Genomic DNA, 10,544 nt, shown 5'->3' with positions numbered 1-10,544 from the left:
CAGCCATCTTGGTCTCTTTCATTCCCCTCAAAGTGTCTTGCACTTTCCTGCCTCAGGACCTTTTTATCTGCCTAAAGAGAGGCATCCCCCTCCACACACACACACACACACACACACACACACACACACGCACTTGGTTTATCCATCTTTAGGTCTCACCTTTCTCTAGCAAGCCTTCCTTTATGCTCTACCCCACCACTTGTCCCTTTGACCCAATTAGTCCATCATTTGTTGTTGTTCCTGTAGTACCCTGTACCTCTCTAATGAAACAACAGTACACTTAGTCCTACTTGTTCATTTCCTTCCTTTTCCACCATACTATTAATATATGTATTTATGAATGAAAATATCCCCCATTTTAAAACGGCATCACAAATGCTATTTGCTATTTGATATTTTTAATCCCTATATGCCCTCACTGCCACTACTGTGCATCCTGAAACCATAAGTAGACACAGTATACCTACCTACATTAACAAGGCAAGTAGTGTGTTTCTTGGGAGAACTTTCTTTCTGCATAATGATTTTTTGGCATTTCTTGCAAATTCATGGCTAATTCCCAGGGTTTAACAGAGGATCAAGCACATGGTGGATATTTAAACTATCTATTGAATAAATAAGGTGCCCTGGTGGCATGATGGTTAAGCACTCAGCTGCTAACTGAAAAGTTGGTGGTTCAAACCCACTCAGCCACTCTGGGAGAGAAAGACTGAAGATATGAGACCGTAGGTATCACAGTCTAGAAAACACTATGGGGCAGTTCTACTCTGTCACATGGGATCACTGTGAGTTAAAATCAAGTGGATAGCACCCAACCACAACAACACTGAATAAATAATGTGATAAAAAATACACAACTGAAACACTTGTCTGGAAACCAACAGGACAGTTAAGGAAAAGCGACATTTGGAAAGCTAACTTAACTGGGTTGAAATAACCATATGTTTTCTCATTTCAAGGAGCCCTTGTGGTGCAATGTTTAAAGGGATCGACTGCTAACCAAAAGGTCGATGGTTCAAAACCACCATGAGCTTCATGGGAGAAAGATGTGGCAGTCTGCTTCTGTAGAGATTTACAGCCTTGGAAACCCTATGGGGCTGCTATGAGTTGAAATTGACTCGATGGCAGTGGGGTTGGTTTGGAGTTTTCTCATTTCAGCCTTTTTACCTCATAGGATATCCACTGAAACGTTTTATACCAAAGACAGAATATTTTCCATTTTCTGTGTCAGGGTCATGAAAGAGAGAGAGAAGTAACATATCACAGAAGATATATTTGCAGAAAAGCTTCGATTGGCTCTCATCATGACTCCAGTAAAAAAAAAAAAAGAAAAAAACTTCTAAACTGCTCTGGAAATGAAAGAGGTTGATGCGCAGTACCCCCAAATTCTTCTGAATGGTTCAGTTCACTGTGAAGCTAAGTTAGAGTGAGTAGGCTATTTGTAGGAGCAACAGGTTCCAGATAAGGAGTTACATGTGGGAGAGAGTGGCAGAGAGCTGAGCTACATGGAACAGAAGCTAGGAGACGGCTGTTCTCCAGGCTTCTGATATGAGTTTCCACTGGCCAAGGGCAAGAGCATGAAGTGACGTGGAAGTATGCCCTTGATATGCCATCATCATCATCAATATATTTGTTTCTCCCCTGATGTAGTCCTTTTGTAAACACTGAGCAGGCCATTAACCAAAGGATTTTACTGGGGCAAGCACTGCTGTGCTGTAACCAGAAGAGGATTTACTGAAAAGCTAATGAAGCTTAAGCCTTAGTGCTCCTGTCTTGCAAGGGACCCTTATAACGATGCTCAGATAATTTTATATTCTTTTTCTTAAAAAGCATCCCCCAAATTTTATAAGCTTCAATTTCCACAAAACCTGGATCTGTCCCTGATTGTACTTACCTAGTAGAGGATCTCAAACAAAAATACTAGTGTTGAGGATGCAACAAGCGAGGTGACATGTGTTTTTAAGCCCCAAGGGAGCCCATACTACTAGCACGCTGCAGACTGAGTAGAAACTTATTAGATCCTTGTTGAATTAAAACCAGCCACTGTGGAAGGCCACCACATTACACTCTTCAGCTTTTGCTGTTGGGGAAAATGAATTCAAAGACCTAGACGGTGTGGTGTCATGTTAAGGATCTCTCATCCTGCTGTTTGTGACCCTCCCATGAGCATGAGCAGATGCATGCCCTCATTTCCATTTAGATAACATTTGTAATCTCTTATAGTAGGGCATTTACTATTAAGTCCTACCTCAAATTATTTTAGGCTTTTAACATTGTTTACTGAGTCTGGTGCCATCCTGGTAGAGCTTGTTCCAATGATATGTAAAAGTCAAAGTTAGGAATGCAGTGGATTGAGGCTCATCCTGATTTTATAGTAGCTTATTAATAAAACATTATCAGATTTAGAATCTTAATTCAAGGAAGGGCTGTAGCTTCCTGGGATTTTTTTTCTCATTGCACTGATGTACAGACTGCAGAGTGTTCTGTATTTCTTTTTGGAGCATCATATTTTGAATTACTGGTTCTTTGCAACATCAGCTTAATGTTAGGACTTGTAAAAATATTATCAGATGTGTATACAGGGGCAGCTCATACCCAGTATCCTTCCTATAAATTAAGAACCAGTGACAAAGCAGACACAGAAGTCATGGGTAAGTTGCACTAGAAAAAGGTGGCCTAGATCAATAGCACCTCTGAATCAGGCTGACTTACCCAACAGGGTGGGGTGCTGAGCCCCTAGAATGGCTGGTCTCCTCGTTGCTGTTGTTAGTTGTCGTCGACTCAATTCTGGCTCATAGTGACCCCATGTATGCAAAGTAGAACTCTCCATAGAGTTTTCAAGGCTGTGATCTTTCAGAAGCAGTTTGCCAGGCCTGTCTTCCGAGGCGCCTCTTGGTGGGTTCGAATTGCCAACTTTTTGGGTAGTAATTGAGCACTTCAGAGCGTTTAACCATACTTGGCTCATTTTCATACCTTACTGATGAGATTGGTCCATCTTCCTCATTTGGGGGTGAATGAGCGGGGAGAGGTGGGAAGACATGGAAGTTTACTTGCCAGTACTTTCAAAAATGCCAGGCATTGCTACTTTATGGGAAAATATAGAAATACCAGAAGACAAATGATGGGGAGATGAGGAGGATGATCTTCCTAAAGTGTAGATCAAGTGTTTTAATTAATTCAAGAATAGGGTTAAACTTACTCATTTCTTTATTCCTTTAGCAACCATTTATTGAGTACATATTTTGTACAAAGATCTAGGCCTGTGTATTTTTTATATTTTCTAGGTGTGAAAGATACATACTTGAGTGTGTGTTCTCTGTAAAAAAAAGATAAACCTTTGAGAAATGAGGCATTTGCTGCTGGGGATGGAAGATGGTTGTGTGTAAAAAGATAATCATAATACAAAATAGAAGGATATAAACGTGAAAGAGAAGCAATATCTAAGTACCTGAGGGGGTTCAGGAGGAATAGGTGGTTCTGAGTGTGGATTGCATACCTTTCTTCCCTAAAGGTCTTTGGACTGAGCCTTGAAAAGTGACGGATTTTGCTGGATTGAGAATGGCAGCCAAGGGTATACTAGGAATAGGGAGTAAACAGATGACAAGGCAAAGGTATAAAGGGCTTGACCAAAATGAGGAATAATGACCAGTCTGGTGTAACTGGAGTATTGAAGTTGCGTCTAAGAGCCTTGGATGCAACCCAGGGCCAGATTACCCAGTAAGCAAGGTACACATGGGCCCAATTGTGCCTTCCCACGAACCTGCAGTGCGCAATTTCACCTGACCCCCACCACGTCAAAGAAATGGTGAAACCCATGTGAAATTGCTCACCACAAATTAGCAAGTAAATACAAATAAGCCCATGCTTATGTTGCTCAGTACAAGCCAGTACATACCATGTTTACTGGTTACTCCACCCCTGATGCAACCATTAGACATATGGACTTGAGTTTAGTGCACTCTAATCTCTAGAACTGCCCCAGGTATTTTCTCTGAAGCTGGAAGTTAGATATACTCAGCACTTTGAATTTATAAACAATTAATGGAGTTTTATTGGTATAAGAAAATAATAATAGAACCTCTATTTTTAAGCAGTATGTGTCAGACACCCTCAAAGTGTTACTTGCGTTATCCAATCATAACAATTTTTTTTGTGGTAACCACTAATATATTGCCCATTTCATAGATGACAAAACTGAGGAAGAGACATACTAAAACACTCGCCAAGGCCATATAGCTAATAAATAGTAGAACCAGGAATTTAACCCAAATCCGTATGACGGCACATACCCCATCTTAACTGCGACCAGTTGTTGCTGTACAGTAGAAAGGCCAAAAGTTAACACACTCTGAGTGTCTTTCTGGAAGAACAAGAGTCAAGACATGCACGTCCTGTGTTTCTAATTGCATCCTCAGACCATGCAGCAGAGCGATCTTGTTGCCAAGATCCATTGCCTTAAGAAAATGAAAAGTGGATAGCACCTGCTTCTGGCTCAGGCACACAAATCAGGCCCAACTGCTTCACCTTGATTTTTGTTTCCTCAACCAGATGGAAAATTGGGCAATTCCTCAATTAAATGTCACCAATCCTCTTTCATCCCGAGCAGCAAATGCCTTACTTCTCAGGGGATTGGCAAAATTTCACTCTCTAGAATCTCAATTTTCCTGGCTCAGCACTGGAAAAGTGGGGGCAAAGAAACAATGTTCAGCCTCGCTGTTTCTTGCTTCTTAAGACATTCTCTCAGCGCAGAAAGAGCAATTTTACTGCATGGAAAAAGCTTCTTTCTAATCACCTGGTGCATGAAGGTGGAGACCTCCAGTTCTCATTCAGTATTTCAACCCCGCTGGCACCAATTGGAAGGAAGAGATTTCTTCTTTGTATTGTAAATTAACAAACCCAAACAAAAAAACCCTCTGCTGTGGAGTGAGTCAATTCCAGCTCATAGTGATCCTATAGGACAGAGTAGAACTGCCCCATAGAGTTTCCAAGGCTGTAAATCTTTACTGAAGCAAACTACCACATCTTTCTCCCACAGAGTGGCTGGTAGGTTTGAACCACTGACCTTTCTTTCAGTTGCCAGCCAAGCACTGTGCCACCAGGGCTTCTGTTAACAAACCAGCACCATGCTTTTTAGAGCCAGTTAGAAAACAGGATAAAATCCAACACTCTTTGAAGGGATCATTACCATGTTTAGAGACCAAGAATTGGCATCTGTTTCAAGAAATATTAACTGTACTGTAACAATTTTGTACTACAATTTTGGACCAAGAGAAAGGCAAGTCCAGGATCTGTCAGTAAATCGACAGATATTTACTCAGCATCTACCAAATGTAAAAGTGCTGTGGAGGGCACCAAGAATTTTTCAAAAGTGCTCTACTCCACAGGACCCTACAGATTTTCTAGGGAGAGAAGTTAAACATATTTAAGTAACTGAGGGCCCAGTGTCTGTATGCGCTGAGTCAAAGACACAGTAAACACCATGAGTTTTCAGAAGAGGGGGATATTTGTGCTTTGGACAGAAGTGATAAAGGTTCTTGAAGGAATTAGACCAGGGTCTTTAAGAAGAGGTAAGACTCAGATAATTGGTGAAGAAGGAAGAAGAATAGAACATTTAGGGTAGGAGAGAGTGCGTGGAATAAAATCCAAAACTTCATATTTCTATTATGCCCTCCACTGCTATGTCTGATAGTTTCCTGAATACCTTCATGTCAAACCAGAAGATGGTATTATTCTTTTTAATATTTAAAGAAGTATTTCCATAGGGAGAATGGATTAATTTACCCAGCAGGTTTCATGTGAATTAATTAGATTGAATCTTGGGTTGATTCAACTATAAATGAAGGGAAGCTAGGGTTCTAATAGACAAATGATGCTTGTTGCATTTCCTATTTCATGAAGCAGAATGTCCATTAGCAGATTTTCTTACTGAAAACTATTTGGTTGTAATTGTGGTTGGTTCACTGGGAGAACGGTGGAGCAATGGGAATGGTTCAGTGTAAGGCATTGAAGACAATCAGAGCATTTTACAAATTGACAGGTTTTTATTTTTCTCTTTAAGACAACTTTCACATCAGTTTTTAAAAATAATACTTCATTTTTATAGTAGCAGTATATGTATCTTGTAGGAAGTTACGTAGTGAATACAGAAAACAAAATTAACAAAAATCACTTTCCTAATGCTGAAAGATCCATATTCTAGGCCTTGGTGTCTCTCTCTCTCTCTCTCTCTATATATATATATAAAAATTATACATATGCCTATATATATACACATACACACACATACACACATATTTCCTTAATTTTACACCATGAGATAATATTATGCATACTGGTTTGTAATCTGTTTATTTTCAGTCCATAATTTCACTTTTCCATTTCAGTAAATTTTTATCTCATCTAATACCAGTTCCATGTTTAGATTTCCCTAATTGACTCAAAAATATCCTTTAAAGCTGGTTTGCCTACGTTAGTGTTCAATCCACGACCGAACATATATCTGGTTGTTATGGTCCTTAAAACTCTTTAAACCAGCATGGCCCTCCTCCCATTTTTTTATGATAGTAATTTATTGAAACGTCTTAGTCCTTAAAAATCATACGTTACGCTCTAAGGCCTATAATTGTTTATATGGCCCTTTCAACATTCAGTATGAAAGTTCTACGATGTAGATCTTTGTAGAGGAATTGGAAGTGGTATTGGAATCAGACCAGTATCTTTAAGAAGAGGTAAACCAAAGAAAACCAAACCCGTTGTTGTCAAGTTGAGTCCAACTCACAGCGATCCTATAGGACAGAGTAGAACTGCCTGATAGAGTCCCCAAGGCTGTAATCTTTACAGAAGCAGACTGCCACGTCTTTCTCCTGTGGAGCTGCTAGTGGGCTCAGACCGCTAACCTTTCGGTTAGCAGCCAAGTGCTAACCACTGGGAAACCAAGGCTCACTTAAGAAGAGGCAGTAGTCAGATAATTGGAGAAGGAGGGAGAATTGAACATGTGATGTAGGAGAGAGCAGAGTGTTCCATCCTAGAGCTTAGAGCACATCAGATGCTCAGTAAAGGCTGTTGAATGGAATAATGCCACCTTGGGACTATGGATGGGGCCCAGAGTTGTACCCTTGGCCTTAAGTACATTATCTGACATTCTTGGTCTTTGTTTCCTATATTGCACCAGGATTCTTGAATCAGAGTGTCTAAGGAAGGGGCACGGGATATCCATATTTTGAATAAATTTCCCACATGATTCTGATCATTAGGTAAGTTTAGGAAATAGCATGGTAGATGATATGTATTGAATTTTTTCATCTATCCTTCTGCTCAAGAGCCCTGGTGGGGTAATGGTTAGGCACTTGGCTGCTAACCAAAAGGTTGATGGTTTGAACTCCCTTACTGGCTCCACGGGAGAAAAACCTGGTGATCTGTTCCCATAAAGATTACAGCCTAGAAAACCCTATGGGGCAGTTCTGCTCTGGGGTTGTTAATGAGTCAAAAATCAACTCACTGGTACCCAACAACAACGTGCTTCTGCTCTACACTGTATCTAGAAGCATAAAGTGTATAGCTCTCCTTAATCATAAACTGTTTACATTTCCTATTGCTGATATAACAAAGTACCATATACTTGGTGGCTTAAAAGAACACAAAGTTGTTATCTTATAGTTCTGGAGGTCAAAAGTCCTAAAATCAAGGTGTCAGCAGGGCTGCATAGCTTTCAGAGACCCTAGGGGAGATTTCATTTTCTCGACTTTTCTAGCTTTTAGGGGCTGCTTGCATTCTTTCTTGGCTCATGCTCCCATCCTCTGTCTTCAAAACTAGAGGCAGAGTGTCTTCCAGTCTCTCTTTCTGACTCTGACCCTGTTGCCTCTATCTTATGAGGACTCTTGTGATTACATTAGGCCTACCTGGATAATCCAGGATAATCTCCCCTTTACAAGAGTCTTCATTTATCGTATCTGCAAAGTCCCTTTTGACATATAAGGTAATACAGTAAAACCTGTGAAAGCCAGAACCTGTGTAAGGGGGAAGCCTGTTAGAAAAGGAAAACTCAAAATATTTTCCCCTAAAATGAGAGATAGAAAAGTGGCAAGACTGTACCCTGTCAAAGGCAGAAAACTTGCGAGACCTGGAAAAACAAGGCAGTCCTGTTGAGTTCCAACTCTCACAGGCTTCACTGTATATTGACAGTTTCTGGTGATTAGGGAGTGGGCATCTATGGGAGGCCATTACTCAGCCTGTTATGTAAACTTTTACCAGAAACTTAAAAAAAAAAAAAAGCTGAAATAAATATTAAGCATTTCCTTTAAAAACAGATTTTTCTTTTGTGTTCTTAAACTTTATTATGAGATTTGAAGGATGATTATTATGAACTGTTATTGTAAAGGAGAAAGAAAGGAAGGGAGAGAATGAAGGAGGAAGAAAGGAAGAAAGAGGAACGTAGGGAGAAAAATTTACCTCAATCAGAAGTTTGATTTTATGAGTATATCCTTCTAGATAATTTCCCATTTATCTCAAAATTTAGCTTACTCTTTTCAGAATAACAGTGCATTTTATTTCTTCTAGGAATATAAGAGTCATAATTACCCTGGTCAGCAGTCTAGTGATTGGGTTGAAAGTTGCAAAATTGATATGCAAAGTTGTTTTTAGCTACAGGGGGAGAGGTAGGAGCTGTCTGTTTTGTAGCAAATTGAATAACTATACATAATATACCTAGGATCCCACCTTTCAAAGGCTCCAAATTGATATGAGTACAGTACATGAAATACTACAACTCTGATGAATATTTATTTAGCAAATAATTCTTAAGCACTATATTTGAGGCACTGTGTTAGGCAGCGGACTGAGTTCCTTAAGAACACAGACAGACTTGTCTTTGTGAAACTTACAACCTAGAGGGGGAGGCAGACAGAAAACAAAAAACAACCAAAGGAATGTATGAATCAGAAGAAGTGGCATGAAGGAAACGGCATAGTGTATTAGGAAGACTTAGGAGGGAGACCTGGAAGGTTCTCTCTAAGGATAGACCTGAAGAATGCAAGGTGTGTTGATGGGTGGCGGTGGGAAGTGCTGTTCTGAGCGCAGGGAATAGCACTGAAATGCTGGAGGTGGAGGAGGGGAGCCCTGACTGGGAGGGGGCAGGGGATGAAAAGTTTGAGGTGTTAGTTAGTGGAAAAGAAGCCAGTGTGGCTGGCATATTCTCAATGAGAGGGAACAGGTTGGCTGAGACTGAATCACATAGGGCATTTAAGTCATGAGGGGGAGAAAAAAGAAAAAAAATCCATTGCAGTTGAGTGGATTCCAACTCACAGGGACCCTATAGGACGGTTAAACCGCCCCATAGGGTTTCCAAAGGGAGGTTGGTGGATTTGAACTGCCGACCTTTTGGTTAGCAGCCAAGCTCTTAACCACTGCCCCACCAGGGCTCCATAGGTCCTGAGAAGGATTTTTAATTTCATACTAAATGGAAATCCTTTGAGGCTTTTAAATGACTTTTTAAGGGTTTAAAGATTACTCCAAATATTGCAAGGAGGGTTTGGGAGGCAAGGCCACCTGAGCCAAAGCTCCAAGACCCCAGTGCAGGCTCCATTGTACCATCAGCTTTCACTTCTAAAACACAAATTAAAGATAAAGTTAAAAACTTCAAGATGGCAATCGCAGAGCATTAAGCTACAAGTGTGGGACCCTTCTGAATATGGGACACTGTGTAACCACACTGGTTACACATGGCCATCTAGTCGGTCCTGACTCCCAGGTTTCTGAAGTAAGTGTCTTGATACATGCTTGTGCCATTTACTGAGATGGAAAAAGTCTGAGAGCACTGCATTCTGCAAGGGAGAATCAGGTCTTCAGTTTGACCATGCTGAGTTCCAGATGCCTTTGACATATCTGGGAGAAGATGACAAGTAGGAAATTAAAATATGTAAGATTAGAGTTTAGAGAAGTTCTGGAGGCTTTGAAATCTTAACAGTCATAATCTGATAGTCTCATGTACTCTTTCTGACAAAAGCGAAGTGCAAAACCAAACGTGTGGATGTTTGGATTCTAGGTAAACAAGAATTTTCTGTACTTGAATATCTCAGAACCTTTTCTTATTTTTTTTGGCAAACTTTTGTATTGATTTAACTATAATGTTAATGCATTTTCTGAGGTCTTTTTCATATACTTGCCTATGTTCATCAGTCCATTTCCTCTCAGTTTTCTGATTTCCAAATAGTATTTTTGTATGTCAAGCTAATACAAACTCTTGAATTATTCTGGATTACAGTACAGTATATATAATTCTACATTATGTCATGTGTACAGATGGGGACATTGGGCTTCTTATTTTTCTTAAAATAGACTCAAAATATGAAGCTTGGCCAGATCCTCTAGCCTCCAATATAGTTTAAATTAGAAAATTCTGGCCAACATGCCTGCTGTTTGTTTTTTTTTTTTTCCTTCTCACCCATCCAGTTTATAGATATAGTTCAAAATGAAGCTATTTCAACCACTGTTCCCCTCCCCCGGTTGTGTGTGAGAGGGAGCCAGAATAATTTAAAGCAAGAGTTCTA

Source organism: Trichechus manatus, unplaced genomic scaffold (assembly GCF_000243295.1).
Source record: "Trichechus manatus latirostris isolate Lorelei unplaced genomic scaffold, TriManLat1.0 scaffold00011, whole genome shotgun sequence".
Taxonomy (NCBI): Eukaryota; Metazoa; Chordata; class Mammalia; order Sirenia; family Trichechidae; genus Trichechus; species Trichechus manatus.
The sequence above is the reverse complement of the archived record's forward strand: the minus strand, read 5'-3'. Positions refer to the sequence as shown.